Source organism: Condylura cristata, unplaced genomic scaffold, assembly GCF_000260355.1.
Source record: "Condylura cristata isolate star-nosed mole 26May11 unplaced genomic scaffold, ConCri1.0 scaffold00011, whole genome shotgun sequence".
NCBI classification, from domain to species: domain Eukaryota; kingdom Metazoa; phylum Chordata; class Mammalia; order Eulipotyphla; family Talpidae; genus Condylura; species Condylura cristata.
In genome coordinates, this window is record NW_004567112.1 from 30726868 (window position 1) to 30747271 (window position 20404).

The following is a 20404-nucleotide window of genomic DNA, read 5'->3' on the forward strand; positions in this document are numbered from 1 at the left end:
AAATATATTATATTATATGTATAAATATTTATATAAGTACAAGAATACTATATATTTAATAATATAAATACTATATATTTAATAATATATATTAATAGTATTAAATCTATATATGTAGTAAATATATATGCTACCATATATTTAATGTGTTTGAACTACTAGGACTACTAGAAATACTAATGTATTTTGAGTGCATTAGTGTCATATATTTCAAATAAAGAAACATATGCTGGAGTTCTAGCTATAAACTAAACACAAGGTTTTAAAGAAAGAAAGCCTTGAAACTGATCTTCATGCTGATGTTTAACTACAGGTATGATCTTGGACACACTTACCTTCTTTAACATGCATAACCCTTGTATATAAAATGACAACAATGAGAGTACCTCTTAGGTTAACTGGAGTGATTTTGGATGAGAATAATAATAACACACAGAAAAACGTGAATTAGAAATAAAATGGTTATCACCTCACTTAACAAAAGATGGTTCCTGGATAATTCTGTGACTTAACTGAATCTTCATGGTCCCAGGAATAATTCTGCTCAGCCATCATTAGCTTCATTCTGAGGACAGGCTTCCTAGTTGCAGGTGGTTGTCTTGGATTTTTACATTACATTAGACATAGACTTACATAACTTGCCCAACATTTAGCCAGTTTTCAGTTTGGTGACTGAATAATTTTAGTAAAACCCATGACCATGAGGAGAATGGACTATCAGAAAAACAAAACAAAACAAAACAAAAAACAGAATTTAGTTAGAAAAAAGTCATTGGAGGGGCCCTCCCTGGTGGTACGGCGGGTTAAAGCACAGCACTAAGAAACTTAAGAAAAAAAAGTCATTGGAAAAGATACCCAATAAAAACAGATAAGCTTTTATGAAGATTCAATAAACTAATACATATAAAATACATCATGCAATCAATAAATATTGGGTGTTCCTTAGAGATGTGATAGCATTTCTTTGTTGGTTGCATTGGTTGCTAGTGTTCTTCTAAATTTATATATTTACATAAAAGAAGTTTGAATTACTTTTTGAGAGTTTTAGAAACAATGAATATTATTCCATTAGATGTCAGACAAATCCCAAGATTAAGTGAGATTGGGTAGGTATCAATATTAAAACACAGACACCTCTGTATCTTGGTTTCAGCACATACTCATGTCTTAGTACTATTCATTTACATCTCATACTAAGTGTGTATTAAGTGTGCATCAAATACTTTTAAGTCCCTAAGTTTATTCAGCATAACTATCTGCAAAGTAAACTTCATTAAGCAAATTGAATGCACCATTTTTTTAACAAAATCACTCAACTCATTGCATGTCCATAATTATTAAAATGACTCTGCCTCAAACCCTCCAAATTGCCTGACTGGGGCATCATAATCTTCTAGTGCTATAATTTGCACGTTTTCATATCTGTCTAAGAGATACAGCATTTCACATTCCTTTTACGATCACCTGTATTTCACTACATTATAAATGCTAGTTACATGTTTCTCTGCTTTCACCAGACTGTGGGCTTCAAATGAGCAAGTTCTGATACACAGCAGGTACTCCTTCTATGCTTTGGGGGAAAATAATTTATAGATCCGTCAAGAATGTCCATATGGGGGCCCTCCCTGGTGACACAGCACTAAGAAGCTAAAGCCACTTCAGCATGAGTTCGAACCCCGCCCACGCCAGAGGTGATCTACATGGTGGCAGATCTCTCCTGAGCCACCCACTGCTACCCTCAGCAGTGGTCATGTTCCACTCCCCACTCTCTCTGTTGAATCCTCTCACCATCACTGTGTCTCTGGCCTGTACCCCAGCTCTGTATGCACAAATAAATCATTCTTAATAAAAAAAAAAAAAAGACTGTCCATATGGAAAGATAAGTGTGCTCATTTATCTGTCCATGTAGAAAATCGTTTTTGCACTCACCAGATTAAAAGGCATATCCTTACTATTTTTCTTCTAGTGTTTTCACAAAGGATGGAGACTGATACCACCCAAAGTATTCTTTTGTTTTCTTCCCCTCTTTTCTTTACTGGGATTATCCAAAGGAAAGTACTATTCCAGAAAGGGAAATACTGACAGAACAGAACAGACTGATACAACCTACCCACAATAAATAGCCAATGTAGGGGATAAACAGGGACTACCCGTAGTTATTCTGAGCAGGTGTGAACTCCAATTGCTAAGTTATAACAGATTTATTCAAAACTATCCTACCAACAAAATATGCACATCCCGAAAAACCTTCACTCTGGATACCCTGATCAGATATAAACAAAGGAAGATGTCCTTGAAGAACAGCACTCGGAGTTTATAAAGCTGCTACTTACTACTCTGAGAGGCATTCTAGGAGCATGCTTCCATGGCATAGTGCTCTCTCATAAGCTCTGCCTCTTGAAAACCCCTCCATTACCCACATAGAAATTCAGAGTCTGTACAGTTATGTACTTTCCCCCAGTCTTCCCACCTGCCATTAACATTTGCATCCTGCCTGTGTCTTCAGCATTCTGGTGCCATCTTTATTATAACATACATCAACTCTACCTTGAGTTCCAGCTACCTCCTTCCTGCCTCCTACTGGATGACAGAGGCCATGATTCAGACATGTTTTCTCCCTTATGGCCACAGACCATCTAGCCCAATACAGAACAAAAGGCAGGGCTATGTCGTGATCAAAAACATGTCTGAGGATGTTCTTCCTGGGACACTTTACTTCCAAACTGAAAGCCTCTTTGTAAACAGACTGTTCCTTATGAAATTAGGATTTTGAAAAATGAGAAATTATGTTGAAGAACCTGAATGTGGATCCTTTCTGTGTGATTGCCTATATAAGGAGAAAAACATTCTTCGTGTTCTTGTGTGAGAGTGAGGAGATCGTGCCAAATATAAATGCTTGTGTTTGCCTAATTTTGTTTCTTAGGAAGACATACATATCTTTCTAATTTAAAATTGTCTCACGAGAGGGATTTTGGAAGACAGAGTTAGATTGCAAGAGTCAGTTTCTTTCTGTACATATGGCTTCCCAAACATCCAAGACCAAACTATTATAAATTGATGACATCAAAGCCATCAAAGATAAGAAAAGTGAATGACTGTCTCTATGTTGACCTCATGTAAATACAGAGAAAACAATGCAGGATATGCTTTTTGTGGCTTATCTGAGAAAGAAAAAATTCCACAAAACCTGGATCTGATTTAAAATGTGACACTGAGGCCTGGTAAGGCAGGGCTCCCCCATTGTGGTAGGTATGCAAATACAGTTGGATGGACCACTGCTGATAAGTGTTTGAAGAGACTTCTTCAATGGGCAGAAAGCTGAACTAGACCATCACCAAGTTACCTTCCAGATCTCAATCTTTGAGGGCTCATTCCTGGATCTAAGCTTCAAAGAAGAGACATAGAGAGGGAAGAAAAATCGGTGACTCCCAGCCCTCTGCTTCCCGTGGTGGAGGACAGGCAGGTGGTCATGTCACGATGTTACACAAATGCAAGGCGTAGGCTTCCAGGCTCAAACACAGCATGTACAAAACACACTGACACAGTGTCTTAGTCAAAAATTAGAGCTGTGAAAGCTGATTAATTTTGCATCCAACTGAAATTCTATTTCACAGCAAAGCAGTTCCCCAGCTGTAAAAGGATCGGCACTATGGTTCCAAGGAAATCAATGATCACTCTCTAGTATTTAAAGCATCCTATGATTCCCTTTGGGTGACAGACAACTTTATAGGAACATTGTTCTGATAAAGCAAATGTCAAGCATTCCTACCCATGGGCAAACAATTGCCCATGAAACTCCTACACTCTTCTCCTGTAGGTACTTAGTAGCTCTCTGCCAGGACAGCAACACAGAGGTCAGGCCTCTGCTCCTGCTCACATACCCTCTGAGTCCATCATGCTCCATTCTGAACTGCAGTTAGTCAGCACTGCATGGAGATTAAATTGTTCAAATTGTTCTTACAATGCTGAGCAACAATATGTTCAGTTTCCAGCCCCCCAGAAAATGAGGAGCATTTTCTTTTAGCCATTTCCACAAACAGGATGAATGGTCAACTAGTTATTCCCCAAAAAGATGTTGAGAAAAAAGTTATCCTAATTATAGCCATACACAGTAAGAAGATAAAAAGTCTTCAGAGGGGAATGGCATTTTCTTTCTGATGTTTCCAGACCTTTGGATGTAGTAATGTGAATGTAAATCTTCATGAGGGGAATTTAGGAAGTGCATTTCTGCAGTTTACTTAACGGAACCTTTATTCCTGGCTCCCAGTGAAATTTCAATTCCACAGAAGCACAGTTTAGGAAATGCTGAATTAAAATCAAACCCATGGGCCTATAGCGTAGGGGAATTTTTAATAGTATTTTCTAGAAAGTATCTCTAAAGTATTTTACGGAATTCTGAGCCTAGGAAAAATAACACTCAATTTGGAAATGATTTTTTAATGAAAATCTTGGTGATGCTATAAAATCATCTCTACACATGCTGGTCAAAAGTTAGAGGTGGAGGAAGGTCACCTGAAAGGAGGACAGTGTTGGAGACTAATTCCTGAATAAATAGATAAACAGTGAAAAAGTCAGAGAATATTCCTGGCCAGAAGCAGTGTCAATGGGTGTCTGGCCAGACTGCACTGGGGCAGAGCTGATTCCTAGGTCATCAGTAGAGATGGGCAAGATTTAAAAACATAAGACAGTTGATTAAAATTCTGTTGCATAAATCTGACCACCTCAGATAATGAATTTCACTGCAGTAAATACAAAAAGAAAACCACAAAGAAAAGTTTGGGATGTTCAACAGAAAACAGAAACTATAGCTGTGGGCGATAAGAAACAGTATGTTAGAGGAATGGGTGGCGGGATAATTCCATCAATCACATCTGATAACAGTCATCAATGGTGCCATTCCATAAGAACAATGTATTATAATAAGAACTCCAATATATATTATATTTCAGATGCTAAGTTAACACATATTTACAATGACTGTTTTAGATGTCAACTGGATAAATTTGTAACTACATTCAAAAATCTAGTACCAAAGATAAAACAATAGATGAGAAAAGATTTATCAAAAAGCTGAAAATATTTTCATTTCTGACCTAGTAATTCTACATAGAATTATTGAAGAGAAAACTATCCCAAATATGAAAAAAAAATTCCAAATATATGTATTGCCATATCATGAGTACAAACATTAAAATCACACACTTCTATGACAGAATTGTTAAGTAAAGTATGTTGAAGTAATACAATGAGATCTGATGTAGTTATGAGAGGTAATGTTGATGAGGCATTATCTGTTAGCATGACTATGATGATAGACAAAAAATACAAAAATGAAGATATATAATCAACACTATTAAAAATATTAAGGTAAACATAGGAAACATTCCAGGAAACACAAATCTACAAGTTATATTCTACAGCTGAACATGATTATACATAACTCTTTCTCAGCAATTTTTCAGAATTGTTTTAGCAATGCCACTTACTCTTCAGAAACAAATATAAATATACAAATACTATTCTTATCAGTGCCAAAGCTAGACTTTGCTATCAAGGTATTATGCCTCACTACAAAAGCATTTTTATGAAATAATCCTATATATGGGAAATAGTTATAAGCCAAAAAGGAAACAGAAAAGTGACAAAAAAATGAATGAATGGACAGAGGACTCTGTCTCCCAAGTGGGCTCCAGAGACTGAGAACGGTTCAGGGTAACCATGTGGGTAGTGACTGTGCTCCAGACCTGTAAAGCCCATGACTACCTGGGCCAAGAGTCCAAGAACACAGCATCCTATACTGGTGATCCATGGGGAAGCCTCCGTGGCTAGCAGTTTGGGTTTCTGGGAAGATCATGTCACCTGATGAACCTGATGACAAGGGATCACTATAAAGAAATAGGCAAAAAAAAAAAGAAATAGGCAGACTATTTTATGTGGTCAATAAATTAGTCATGTTTTAAATTCACTCCTGCTATGTATACAAGAGATTTAAAACGTCCTTGCCTTTGCTCTAGCTATAAGTATTATGTATTTTCTCACTCCTGTTGAGGATGCCTTCTGTTTCAATCTGTCCCAAACTAATAGTATGCCCTAAAATATCATTGCAAATAATTCTATTTTTTTAAATGATCTAAGCAAGCACATATATTTAGGTGAATGAGTCAAAAGAACAGAAAAAATGTTATATAAATGTTTAAGAAGTGAATTCCCAGAAAAGGTGAGTATGATTAGAATTAACATAAGTTCTCCTCTTAAACAAATAGATCTTTATTTTTAAAAGAGTTTGTTTCTCAAGAGAATGCAGCTCCTCAATAAAGTAGCACCCTGGCACTAGCCAAGGAAAAAAGAAGCCACTCTAAAAATACTTTAGTATAAATGGAAAGAGCTGACATTTCCTTCCCTGCTTCTGGAACAGCTATCTCTGTCTGGGACTGCAGAGCTGTCCAGTTGCTTTATCCTTCACTATCCTTTATACCTACGCTTCTTGAGGCAGGAAAGTGTGGGTAAAATGGCTCAAATTTTTAATCTGCAAGCACTTTCATTTCTTAAAACAGATTGTTCCAAAAATTTGCTACAAATAAGTACCAACAACAGAATATATGGCACTCCAAAAATATGCAGGGATAAAGCAATCGGCAGGAATAAATAAATTCAGACTTTAAACTCTTGGCTCATCAACTTCTAGTATGTGCCTAGATATCCCCTCTGGCACAAGTCCTTGAATAGGTGTCATCTGTTCCTTCATTTATTCAAATGATTTCCTTGAGTGATGATGGATGTGCTATGCAGGATGGAAGTTCTATATGAAGGTAAGACATGACTGGACATGGTGCGAGTCCCCAAAAATCAGTCATTGGTGGTTCCAGTCCCATAAACTTATATCTGTAGTGAGGGAAACCAATTGAGCAGCCTTTGCTAGATTCATTTACACTTGACGAGAGTCCCTAGGAGAGATGGTCTATAAAGTGCAATGATGGACAGGAGAGAGGATGACCAACTAATAAGTAAAACATGGATGGATTTTATGACTGAGTCTAGAATGCTAGTCTAGCCATTAAGGATCTCACCCTTGAAGGACACAAACACAATGGTATTCCAAAATACCATTAACAATACTGATTCTTATTCTTCTAGCCAATGTCCACTTTATGAACTGCTGAATCATAGAGCAAACATATATAAGGAGAAAAAAGTATGGGCTTTTTGTCCAGAAAACAGAAGCTACTGTTTACCAAGATATATTCCTAATATCAAGTCATTGGCAGAATTAAACTTAATAGGCTAAAGTCTTAGACCACTAGTGGCTATATTTGGAGACATGACTACTTTAAAGGAGGGAATGATGGTTAAGTGGTGTCATAGGGATGACAAATTTATATAAGGACAAGTGACCTTATAAAAAGAGAGATATCAAAAGTATGGGACACATAGAGGACTATGAGAGGACATAGCAAGAAAGGGACAAATTACAACTAAGGAGAAGGCCGTCCCTATTGGCATAAATGGTTATATTGCAGCACTATGAAGCTCTCCACAGCCACTGCAGCATGAGTTCTATCTCCAGCCAGGAAGCTAACCCACAGGCACAGCAGACCTCTCCTGTCTTGCCAGCTGCTCCTCTCAGTAATGTATCCCAGTCAATTTGCCTGTTAGGTTCCTTACTTTGTCTCTGGTGAATCCTCTCACACCCACACCTAAGGCATGTACTTCAGCTCTTGTACACATAAATAAACACATCATAAAAATAAATAAATAAAACTAAGGGGTGAGTACTCTGAGAAGCCAAATTACAAAAACATTGATTGTGGGCTTTCAGGATCTTCAATTGTGAGGAAATAAATTTATGATGCTTAAACCACTTAATATGTTGTATTTTGTCATGAGCGTCCTTAGTGACCAGTATACTATATGAAGGCTCACAAGTCAAATGTGTTAGTTTATGCAAGATAATTAATCTAATAAAATGAACACCATGTGAACATCTATCATTCTAAGATAGATATAAATATGTGGAATTATGTTGACCAATAATATAGATACTTGACAAAGAACAAAACCAATACCTGTGCAATGGGCAAACTATGAGCACTGAAAATGACAATGCCTGAGAAAATGAATATGCTGAATATAAATGAAGACAGACTTTACCTTAGAGAAGAAAAGAGTTCTTGATTACATAAAAACAATCAGAATTTTTTTTTTTAAAGATTTATTTATTTGTGCAAACAGAACTAGGGTACAGGCCAGAGGCTCAGGGGTGGCGAGAGGTTTCACCAGAGACAGAGTGGGGAGCAGAACAGGCAGATCGACGAAGTACACTGCTGAGGGGAGCAGCGGGCGGGTCAGGAGAGGTCTGCCACGCCATGTGGTCACCTCCGGGGCAGGCGGGAATCCAACTCATGCGGAAGTGACTTTAGCTTCTCAGTGCTGTGCTTTAACCCGCTGCGCCACCAGGAGGGCCCAATCAGAAATATTTTTAAAGAAAAGAGCCAAGCATCATAAATTATGGGACCACCTCAAGCTGCATTATCAAGCTAGCTTTAGTAATTGGAATTTACTAAAGAGAAAAAAGTAATAATTGTACAGCCATATTTTTAAAATTTTGATAAAATGAAAACTATAAACCTATCAGTAGTAAATAGAAAATCTTTTATAAATAGTTCATTGGGAAAATATATTTCATGGACTAAAGAATAAAGATAAGAATTCCCTGGAGCCTCCCTGAAGGCACAGGGGTTAAAGCCTCAGCACTAACAAGCCGTTGCCAGCCACTGCAACATGAGTTTCATTCCCAGCCAGGGAACTACCCACATGGCACATCCCATCTCTCCTATGTCACCCACTGCTCCCCTTAGCAGTGTGTTTCAGTAGATCTGCCTGTTCTGCTCCCTACTCTGTCTCTGGCAAATCCTCTCAACCCCATATCTCTGGCCTGTATCCCCTTCTGTCTATGAATAAATGCAACAGGATTCTTGTCAGAAACATTTCAATCAGCTTTAGTTTGTAAAAAGAAAAAGAAAATAACTTTGGTTTTATTGGTAGAGCAAATCTTTAAGGAATTGGAAGGAAAAACAAACAAACAAACAAAACACAAAAAGTCGAAGACATTTAATCTAGAATTCATTACCTAGAAAAAACATCATCTGAAAACAGAGGTAAAATAAAGTCATATCAGATATCCAATAGCTAGCTGAGAGTATTCAGCAGCAACAGAGCTGTAGCACAAGAAATAATAAAATATGTACTTTCAGGTAGAAGAAAAATACCAGATTTCCATCTGGATTCATATAAAAGAATATGGAGCACTGAAAATGGTAATTATGTGGGTAAATATAAAGACTTTTTTATTTGATATCTCAAAATACAACCAACTGTTTAAAGCAAAGACAATAAAAGTATTGTGAGGCTTATAAAATATTTTATTTCTAGATATATTATAACAATAACATAAAGACCAGTAGGGGAGAAATGGAACTGTACTATTTTTAAATTATATATGAAGTATTATATTATCAGTTGCCCTTGGATATATATTACAACTCACAAAATAATGGTAAAAAAATCAACAAAATGGGCCCTCCCTGGTGGCGCAGCAGGTTAAAGCACTGCATTAAGAAGCTGAAACCACTTCCGCATGAGTTCGATTCCCGCCTGCCCGGGAGGTGACCACAGGGTCGGGCAGACCTCTCCTGACCCGCCCGCTGCTCCCCTCAGCAGTGTACTTCGTTGATCTGCCTGTTCTGCTCCCCACTCTGTCTCTGGTGAAGTCTTTCGCCACCCCTGAGTCTCTGGCCTGTACCCCAGTTCTGTATGCACAAATAAATAAATCTTAAAAAAAAAAAATCAACAAAATGAAACAAGAAATTCAATGTATTAAGACAAAAAGAAAATATAAACCCAAAGGCAAAGATTGCATAATGATTTAAAAAGGAAAATTCAATAATCTGCTTTCCATGTGAATATTACTTTAAGTATATAACTCACAAATAGGCTAAAAATAAGTATCTATTAAACAAAAAAAAAATCACACAAATAATACTGAAAGAAAACTGGAATACCACAAGAAAATTAAAGTCAGACAATATGAATTTCATAACCACAAATTTTGCGATATGTTAATTGGTTTGATTAACACCCAAATATCCATAAAAATTGCAAGGCTAAAATGCATGAAGGAAAAAACTGACAGAACAATAAGTAGAAATTGATAAATTCACAATTATAACTTTTTTCAAACTTTACCCTGAGTAATAGCTCAAATAGCATATATTTTTATAAATGCTCACTTTCAAAAAAAAATGTAGTGAAGAAATCAAAAGAGAAAGAGAAATTAGAAAGACTATGAAAATGAACTGGAGTATACCAAAATTTGCTGGATATAGTTAAATCATGAAATATATGTAAATGAAGAAGGATAGAAGAAATATATATAATTGAAAACCTGTATTAGAGAAAAATAAAACTTTCATGTCAATGTCAGGTTTCTATAAAAATAAGAAAAGTAAGGTAAAAATGAAACAAAATTAATAATAATATAAGAAATCAATAAAATAGAAAAGAAAGAAAAATATATGAAATCAAAATTGATTTCTTAAGATCAATACAATTCAATAATTTCTACTTAGAGTGATTAGGGAAAAATAAATACTAGGCAAATCACTATTAATGGAATTGAAATGACAATGCCCTAGCTATAAAGACATTGAAGAAATATAAGAAAATATGGTTAATGACTTTACTCCAATAAAATAAAATGATGTGATACAAAGAATGAATTCCCTGAAAGATAGAAGCTATGAAAGCTTATTCAAGAAATAGATAATTTTATCCTGTGGATTATTGCTGAATTATTTATATCAAGAAATTGAATTACAGTTGAAACTTTCCATGGAAGTTTTCACCCAAGATGACTTCACGGGAAAATTCTACCATATATTTAAGAAAAAAAGTACCAATGCTATACAAACTTTTCCAGAAAATTGAAGAAAAGTGAACATTTCCCAACATAAGAAAATATGTACTACTCATTTCCAAAAATGAGAAGAAAGAAAAAAAAAAGAAATCTGATTGATTTCAGGTCAATATTCAGAGAGATCTAAACCTGAATCATTGAATATTTAGCTGGGTGAACTTGAGTAAGTCATCACTAAACCATTTATAGTAAACACATTGGACTTGATCATTTATTAAGGTCTCTTTGAAATGTAGTATTTTCAAAAAGCTTTGATTTGATTTCTTAGTATGGTGACTGTTACCCTTTCATAGCTGTTTAGGATGTGGGCCTTCTCCCTTCTCTTTGTCCAGTTTTTCATTTTCCCTTTTTCTCTTCTCCTCTCAGTTCCTTTTTTTGTTTCTAGATGACAGTGCAAATGACTAAGGTATTTTATTATGCATACTACAGGAACATCCTAGTCATCATTAAACTAGCCTGCTTATCAAATAACAAAATTACCCAATATGATAATAGTGAACTTACTGGCAAGTTTTTATGTCTCCAACATTTATCTTAGTGAAATAAAAAAAGAAATGACTTCTGAATAGTTAGAATTTATTATCATTTATTTCCCTATGTACTGTCTGCAAATTAACATTATCTGCTACAAAATAAATGACAATAGCAGATAGTTCTCTTGTATACCTGATCAATTTACACAAATCTTTACTTTAAAATTTTTTGGAAAAGCAACTGAAATCCATGTCAATACACCAAATTCTCCAGCCCCGAGAAAAGCAAAGCAGTCTGTCACTAATCGAGTTAGCCAAGAACCTACTTTTTTCATTCTGAGGCAACACAGACAGACAGTTCTCTATCCGTCTGGTCCCAAACAGATTGACAGATCAAGTTGTGAAGTCAACCATGGAAGACTCCATCAGCACCACCCACTCTGGGCAGCTGCAAACTCAGCTGGTCCTCACCCTCTCCAGGCAGGCTAGCAGCCAGGCAAAGACACAGATTCATTAGGGAGGCTGCCTGTGAGTGCTGGAGTTGGGTTTTGCCAAACTACAAGTTACGCCTGTAGAAATGGTCAAAGCAGGCACTGTGGGGTTCCTGAAACCACTATTAAATAGGGAGACCATGGTAATCTGGTTACAGTCTCTGGATCAGGCATTCAAAGAACAGGGAAGAATAATTGAGAAGAAAGGCAACACTACACCAGGGACAATAGACTGGAGGAGGGCTTGAAATCCCAATGCAAATTGCATGCCTCTAGGTACCAATTTGCCTTGCAGCGGAATTTAGGCTTCCTAAAGCTAAATTATGCATACAACAGCCTCATTATCCACAGTGGTATTTTCATATAAAGATCTGAAGACAAAATGTAAGCTTGCCTCTTGGAGCCTTTAGAAAAAGCGATTGACTAATCCACATACGGAACAGCTCTGCTTCCACCTGCTGCTGTCTATACAGATGGGGAAGATGTGACCTCGGGGACTCCCAGCAGCAGCAAGCACCACAGCCCAGCTCTGCACGCACTGCCATCCTGGGCCTCTTTCAAATGCTGCAATTTTGCAAAACACTTTAAACACATTATTCTAAAGTCGCAATGCACGCAGCTGGGTTGCAGTAAGAGACGTTTCCTCTCACAATATTTGATGTTTTGTTGTTGTTCTCACACAAATATATTCTTTCTGGTACTGACCAAAGTTAACACGTTTGGGAGGTCTGTTTTTCCACCCCAAAACAAACAAACAAACAAGTATTTATTATTTATAAATATATTCCTTAGGTGTTACTTTCCCCAAGAGGAATATTGTTACTGGATGAATTTTTCACTCTCCCTCATTCAACAAATATTATGGTGCTGCCATTCAACAGAAAGCTGGAGCTGAAAGACAAACTAGATGTCGCCCTGCTTTCAAGATAGTTCACTTTCTATTTGTGAAGTAAATAGGCCAATTCTGTGACAATACAACATGTTCTCTGCCATGGAGGCTAAGCAGAGGCAATACTGGAGAGAAGCAGTGACATCTGAGTTGAGTCCTGAGAGAACTGTGGATTTGCCAGAAATACCATGAAGGCAGTGTAGTGTTTGCAGATGGGGTAAGTTGTGTGGCACACAGATGTGTGTGACAAGCACCAGGGAGTAACGGGCTCCATGGCTGTTGTATGCAAGAGCTCAGGTCATAAGCCACCTTCTTTGCAACGCTGAGTAGGTTAGGTTATATATTGGGGATCACGGAGTATTTTTAAAAATTCTATGTGAAGGCCATCCCTGGTAGTGCAGTGGGTTAAAACACAACACTAAGAAGCTAAAGCCACTTCCACATCAGTTTGATACCTGCCTGCCTGGGAGATGACCCATATGGCACAGCAAACCTCTCCTGACTGCCAACTGCTCCCCTCAGCAGTAAACTTCGATGATCTGCCTGTTCTGCTCCCCACTCTGTCTCTGGTGAATCCTCTCACTGCCCTTGCACCTCTGGCCTGTACCCCAGTTCTGTATGCATAAATAAACCTTTAAAAAATTCTATGTGGAAATTAAAAACAATAATCTTAAAACCTCTTCTTTTTCTTGTTGCTACATACATATATAAATCAGGAATTTGTGACAATAAATTGTCAGAGCCAAAGCCACCTGTGATGTCACACAATTGATTATATCTTTGTGTTAAATCAAGTATTCTAGAAAGAGTATGATGAGGCTATTAATCAAAAAAAACTGAAAGGAGATTTAGAAGAAAATTGAGATAAGGGCTAATACAGTAAGAGAAAGACATGACATAACAAAGGGTAGAATCAGGTATGCATTGGTGAGGAATGAGAAGCTGGATGACAAGCAATGTGACTGAACAGACAACTATTGGTCACTGAATGTCACCAATTCTTTGTGATCTAGAGGAAGGACAATTTATTTATTCAGTATTTCAACAAATATTTAATGTCAGTTACGTGCAAGATACTTTGGTAGGTGCTAAGGACAGAACTAATACTTGACATTCTAAAAATAGCACTAAATAGATAAAGACCCTTCCGTTATGAATCTGACATTTACATAAGGAAAATAAAATATAACTCTGACTTGGCAAACTGGGCTATCATTGTATACTCACCAAAGGAAACTCATGTCTGTGAGAAAAAAACAAATCTATTCTGCCTTAGACATACTGAATTTGAAGCATGTGTCTTACAGAGGAATCCTATAGGCCATGAAGACATTGCATGTTCTATACCAGTTTGGAAAGATTAGGACTGATATCTCAGAAACAGAGCCTCTCAATATGCAGGAGCTGGTAACAAGAAAAGGTCACAATCAACTGATTAAGAGGGAAAACTAACAAAAATGATTTCACGCCATCCACATGTTATTGAGTCATGGTAAGAATAACCTAAGAGATTAAGTTACTCTGACAATACTGAGCACACAGCCTGGAGTCCGCTCCACAGTTTTATCTGGACGAGGGTCCCTTGCACACCGTGAAAGCAGCCTCCAGAAGTAAACTCAGGTTTGATCTGACTGAGATTACAGAAACTTAACGACAACTTGCTGCCTGAGAAAGATAAAAGTGCTTCATTCCCCATAGGGAAACAAGGACATAAGTGAAATTGGAAAGAGGTTTTTAACCTTTTCCTTTTTAGAAGTAGAAACTTCTTATGAAAAGAAACCTTATCCCCATTTATATCAGGTAAAATGGAGCACATGAGAGAGTATGGCAGAAATGAGGCTGCAATGCAGGACACATCATGAGCCCAGAATGGATCATAAGCTAAAGTAGGCTCCTAGTCCACCCCCTTCATTTGTACCAGTAGGGAAAAGAAAAAGGTCTATAGAGGCAAAAATACTTGTCATTCTAAAAACAGCACTAAGTTTGATTTGGAATCCAGGTCAGTCCACTTTTTACTTTCCTTTTTTTTTTCTTCTAATGCATGAGAATTGTCTACAAAACTGGTTTTAAAGTATTTCTCTTCATTGAACACTTACAGAGAAAAGCAAAATTCTACTTAATGTTATGATCATTAACATGGTCATTTCCACCTCCAAAGTACTCTCATTGCTCTAGTGACAAAAACTATAATCTAAAGATAGTTACAGTAGGGTCTTCACCATTGTTCTAACATCCTGATAGTAATATTTTAAATAAACTCTACTCTTACTTTACAAAATAAAACTGCTGTGCATTCTTCTGAGCTATTTGAACCTATAAAAATGGAAGGGAGAAGTTGTATGTAGAAGGGAAGTCTTCCAAATCATGTCCCAACAACAACTCCAAAATATTATACTAACAAAATAGCTAAGAGGGCAAAACTAATTATCAGTAGAAGTTTATAATTATTATGGGCTCTGATTCTCCTTTACCCCTCTTACCATATTATGGATGCAAAGGGAAAAAAGATCACATGCCAGTACTTTGTCTCTGACACAGAGAAAGGTGATTCTAAGATAATCATTACACACATTCATGGAAATCCAGTCACGTATCCAAAATAAAGTATTTCAAAGGTGTCACCTTGGCTGGCAGTGCCCATAGAGAAGCAGTCACTACCTTCTCCTTCCTGTCAGTATCAAAGTGTGATCCAAGCAAGAAGATGAAAAGGCCAGAGCTGCTAGGCACAGTCAGCTTTTGACTAAATGAGGTCTTATCCACATTGACTGCCATGCTTATTTTACTTCAGGCCATTCTCAAAACCTAAATTATTCCTCAAAGATGAGAATATGCTCCGTAGTACTCTAACCTGGCTGATATTGAGGGTGCTGCTGGAGAGGCTGAGAAGGGAGCTGGAAAAGCTTTGCTAACACCTGAGTTTGATTCACTAGAATTGACTTTTAACAGACTCTGTGTGTTGCTAATAACAAACCTCACACAGCTCTTTTTTTTTTTTAATATTTATTTATTTTTCTTTTTTAAAAAGATTTATTTATTCATACAAATTTGGGGTACAAGCCAGAGATGCAGGGGCAGTGAGAAGATTCACCAGAGACAGAGCAGGGAGCAGAACAGGCAGATTGACAAAGTACACTGCTGAGGGGAGCAGCGGGTGGGTCAGGAGAGGTCTGCTGTGCCATGTGGGTCACCTCTGGGGCCGGGGATCAAACTCACACTGAGGTAGCTGCGGCTAGCTTGCAGTGCTGCATACCCGTTTTACCACCAGGGAAGGCCACAGCTCTTATTTTTAATGGGCTTTTACTCACATCTATTCATCTAGAGACTCTAACGTCTAACCTCAATGTTATACAATTGAAAAAATGAAATTTTACAAAGTTGAGAGTGCCATGTCCATCAGCACACATTTTGGACAGAATAAAAGAAACCGGGGTGGTAAACCTCCATAATCGTGGTCTTTTACTGCTCTTCATCTGTGTTTGATGACAGTCACAACTACTGGGAACAAATGGCTGTCATTTCTTCTACTTTAGCATTAATTTTTCCATCTAAAAATGAGAAGTTTAGATGGGCTGGTCTCTGAGGTATATCCAAATTTAAAACCCAGCCATCTGGCAATGTTTAAAATTGGACAGAATAGAGATAATAAATGAAAAGCATGAACTATCAAAAGAAATGGGGATATTTGATTATAATTTTAAAAGGGTATCAGTCCACATTCTTAGTCCTTAAATTTCATCATCTCTTGTAGAGTAAGAAATATTGGGGGATGTCTAATGTTGGGAAAATGAAATTTTAATTTTAGCACTTTAAAATTCAACAATTGGTTCATGCCATTTTAAATCTGTTTCTCAAAGCTGTATGAATAAATATGTATTGTTTGTTTGTTTTTTTTTTCTTTAAAGAGAAATATTGGGCAAATAAGAGAAAATACAAATAAAAGCTTTGAAAGAGGTAACTTTTTCTTCAGTATTTAACATGTTTTAAGAACATTACTATCTTAGCTTATTCTCCCTAAAACCCTAACGGGTAGGTCTTCTGTTATCCCTTGCTTTACCCTAGGACAAAGAGAGGTTAAGTAACATCCCAAGGGAGTTAAGTAAAGTGGTTAAGTAACTTATCCATGTCACTGAGGCTGATGAGAAATCAGCTCTATTTTTCAAACCAGCAACATCTGGTTCTGTCATTAGAAGAAAGATTAGAACAATCATGTGGAGAAAATTCAGAATCAAAGAGTCCGTGTTCAAGCAGATGAAGCCTTGGCATCTTCTATCTGTCCCATCCTATATACATATAATACACTTCATTTTCCATTTAGCTATTATTTTGCTTACATCCAAGCTAAAGTCCAGGGAGGATTAAATGGCTATTCAGCTAGTTTCATAATATTTTAAAGGATTCCCAACTATTGACTTTGGACATACTAATGCCTATCTGTTGATTATGGCACGTATTTGTAGGATCTCACCTTAACAACCTGGGTCCCAACCTCTTGCTCTTTAAGGACTGTATATTGTCAACTACAGCTTCCAGAAAATTCCTTCAGGAATTTTGAGAAACAAACCTTTCTGAAGACAGGACTGATTATACTTAGCACTCCTGGCTAACATGGGTAAGGTCATTTCAGGAGATGGTTTCTAAGACTGCATACTCAAGAAGCACAAACCAGATCTTGTCTTACAGGGTAAGTCAGTCATTCAGGATTGGCTCATCATAATGATAATAGCAACAATTCCATTTTATGGTGCTTTACAATTATCATTCCACTTTTTATGGATAATATTGAACTCAGCATAGTCTTCTGAATGTGCAGACATGATCTTACTATATAGGCAAGAGAAACGAAGGGAAGGTGTGATTTATCATGGCTCCATGGACTAATGGTAGCTGCACACATCTTGCTTAGGGATTTTTTGCCTCTCAATTAGAAATAATCCCTTTTATATTTCAGGTGCCATCCTGCAATACTTCCTAACCCAAGTACAAAATCACTATAAATCTAAGGGAGAAAGAAGAGACATCCTATGAATTATACCATTGTGTGAGTGGAATGCCTTCCAGGTACTTTTTGGGTACCGAATTTGCTTTTTAGGTACCAGGAACCAGAAAGCTAACAGGTGTGAGAAAGAGTCTAAACAGATAGCAGAGTCTTCATCTACTATTGGCATTTCAGCTCTTCTGCCAATCTTTTGTTTTTATACATGAGTTTTCCTGAGGATAATTTTTTAATTTAAATGTATTTATATACATATTACATAATTGTTCATATTTAAGCAATGTTTACTTCCCCCACCTCAGGTACAGACCCCATGGAATTTCCTTTCCCAGTGATGGTATGCTGTGCACCATCACCACAGACCCTTGTGTGCCTCCCTCCTTCCTTCTGATCCTTCTCTCTCCCCACAGATGTCTCTAATTTATGATTATGTTTTTGTTTTGTTTTTGTTTACCTCTATGTCTTATTTGGTTCCCCTATATTGTGAAATCATCCAATAATTTTCTTTTTCTTTCTGACTTATTTCACTGAGCATAATCCCTTCTAGGTACATACATGTTGCTGTGAGTGGCATTAACTTTTATTGTTGAGTAGTATTCCATTGTGTACATATACCCCATTTTTTAATCCAATCATCTATTTTGGGGCATTGGGTTGTTTCCAAGTTTTACTTATTGTAAATAGTGCTGCAATAAACATAAAGGTGCAGACATCCTTTTGAATTAATGTCTTTGTGTCCTTAGGGATCTAAGGAGAATTTGGATGCCTACTTAGAATTATTTTCTAAAGTATTGTACTATTACCCTAGCCTTCAAAAGATGGGCTCATATTGCCTGCATGCCTTTAGTGACACTCTTTAGAAACATCAATTTCTAAAAATTATGTGAATCCAGACTTCCTGCACTCTAATTATTTCTTACGTAGTTATGTACCGGTTGAGAAGATACGTGTTACCAACTGGTGATATAAACAAGAAAATAGGGCCTCTTTGGTGGTGAAGGGGTTAAGTCTAGGTTCAATCCCTGGCCAAGGAGCTAACCCACATGGTGCAGCAGACTTCTCCTGTTTTGCCCACTGCTCCACTCAGCCGATCACCCTTCAGTAGAGCTGCCTGTTCTGTTCCTTGCTCTGTCTCTGGTGATTCCTCTCACCACCTACACCTCTGGGCTACACCCCAGTTCTTCTACGCAAAAATAAATAAAAATATCAATTAAAAGAAAATATCCTGCATATGAATATCAAGGGGAAAGGGAGCCAGCACTAGAAGAAAACCAACACTAGCTGAGCAGCCAACTGGTACCTGGCATCTATTCTGGATGATTGTATCCATGTTACATCACTGACCCTCACTCACCACTATCTTATATGTTTTATTGGCCTGATTTGACAGAAAGATTAAATAATATGTTCCAAGTAACTCAGTCAAAATGTCCTATAATAGTGATTAATTGGCTGAGGTGGCACCCATTAAGACTGGTTTCAGACTACTGAGGTGGTTATGATCACAAAGGAAAAAATATATACCCCACCTACCATTTATGACTTAATGTGGCCAACTTGATACATTTCTCCATGCCTTGGTTAGTCTAAAAAATGGGAAAGCAGCTGGAAACAACAGTTCTTGCATGGGTGTGATGAGGGTCAATAATAAAACAATACAAAAAGTGTTCCCAGGACTCAGTAACTGGAAAGGATTTGGTAAATTCCTGTTAACTAAGAAGCAGTAAGACCACACCAACTCATCTGTTTTCTTAATTCTACCTGATGCCTTACCTATTCACATCTACCATTTTTATCCTGTTTTTAAGCATAATAGAAAGATTTGAATACTCCTTTTTCTGTAGCCAATGAGTGCTGTCAATCATGAAAATTTTATTTTCATAGTTATTTCCTTGGTTTGTCTCCATTTTTATACAGATGAAGAAGGGAATGAGCCAAGAGAATATTCATTATGTTGCACAGGAGTAGTTAGGAAATGTTCCTATAATCTCATTTACTTAAAGAAAATTATTTATAATAAAATCTGTGTCACCTAGTGAACAGTTGTCTCAAACAATGAGGGTTCACTTTGAATTCAGTCCATGCATAACACCAGTAACCAGGAGAACAGTTGGAAAGAAATGTCACCACCTCTTGGCCTATCTTCAGAGGAACAACACAAAGTTTCACCATGATCAACAACACTGAGTTGCTAAGATCTAGTGCTGTTTCTTGTCTACTATTTGCCCCTGAAATTAATTATCTCCTACCCAGACAAGGGAAAGACAATGAGAGAAAAGGACACTTGCATCTTCCACAACTAGCACTCATTCTGTACACTTCGAATAGTATTCTGCAAGTACAAAAATGATTGAAAGAAATTGCTGGCAAAGTCAAGCCAGCTAGCCTTCTGGCCCTTTCACACACAACAGTTTAAAGTGGTTGATGTGTATATTTTGGAAAATGCAAGATTATTATTTTGTGCTCAGTTGTCTCAATGTTATTCATTGTCTTTCAATTTTATTTGAATGAAAAGTTGAAATCTCCAAAGTACTCTGATAGTTGTGTAAAAATAGTTCTCTGTTGTAGACAATTCTATCCCACAGC

At 37.0% G+C, this 20404-nt stretch overlaps 1 protein-coding gene across 2 annotated transcripts in view; it reads right to left on the bottom strand.

The window, feature by feature from the left end:
- NRG3 (neuregulin 3) overlaps nt 1-20404 on the bottom strand; it is an 845535-nt gene that overhangs the window by 475452 nt on the left and 349679 nt on the right. The window lies entirely within an intron of this gene.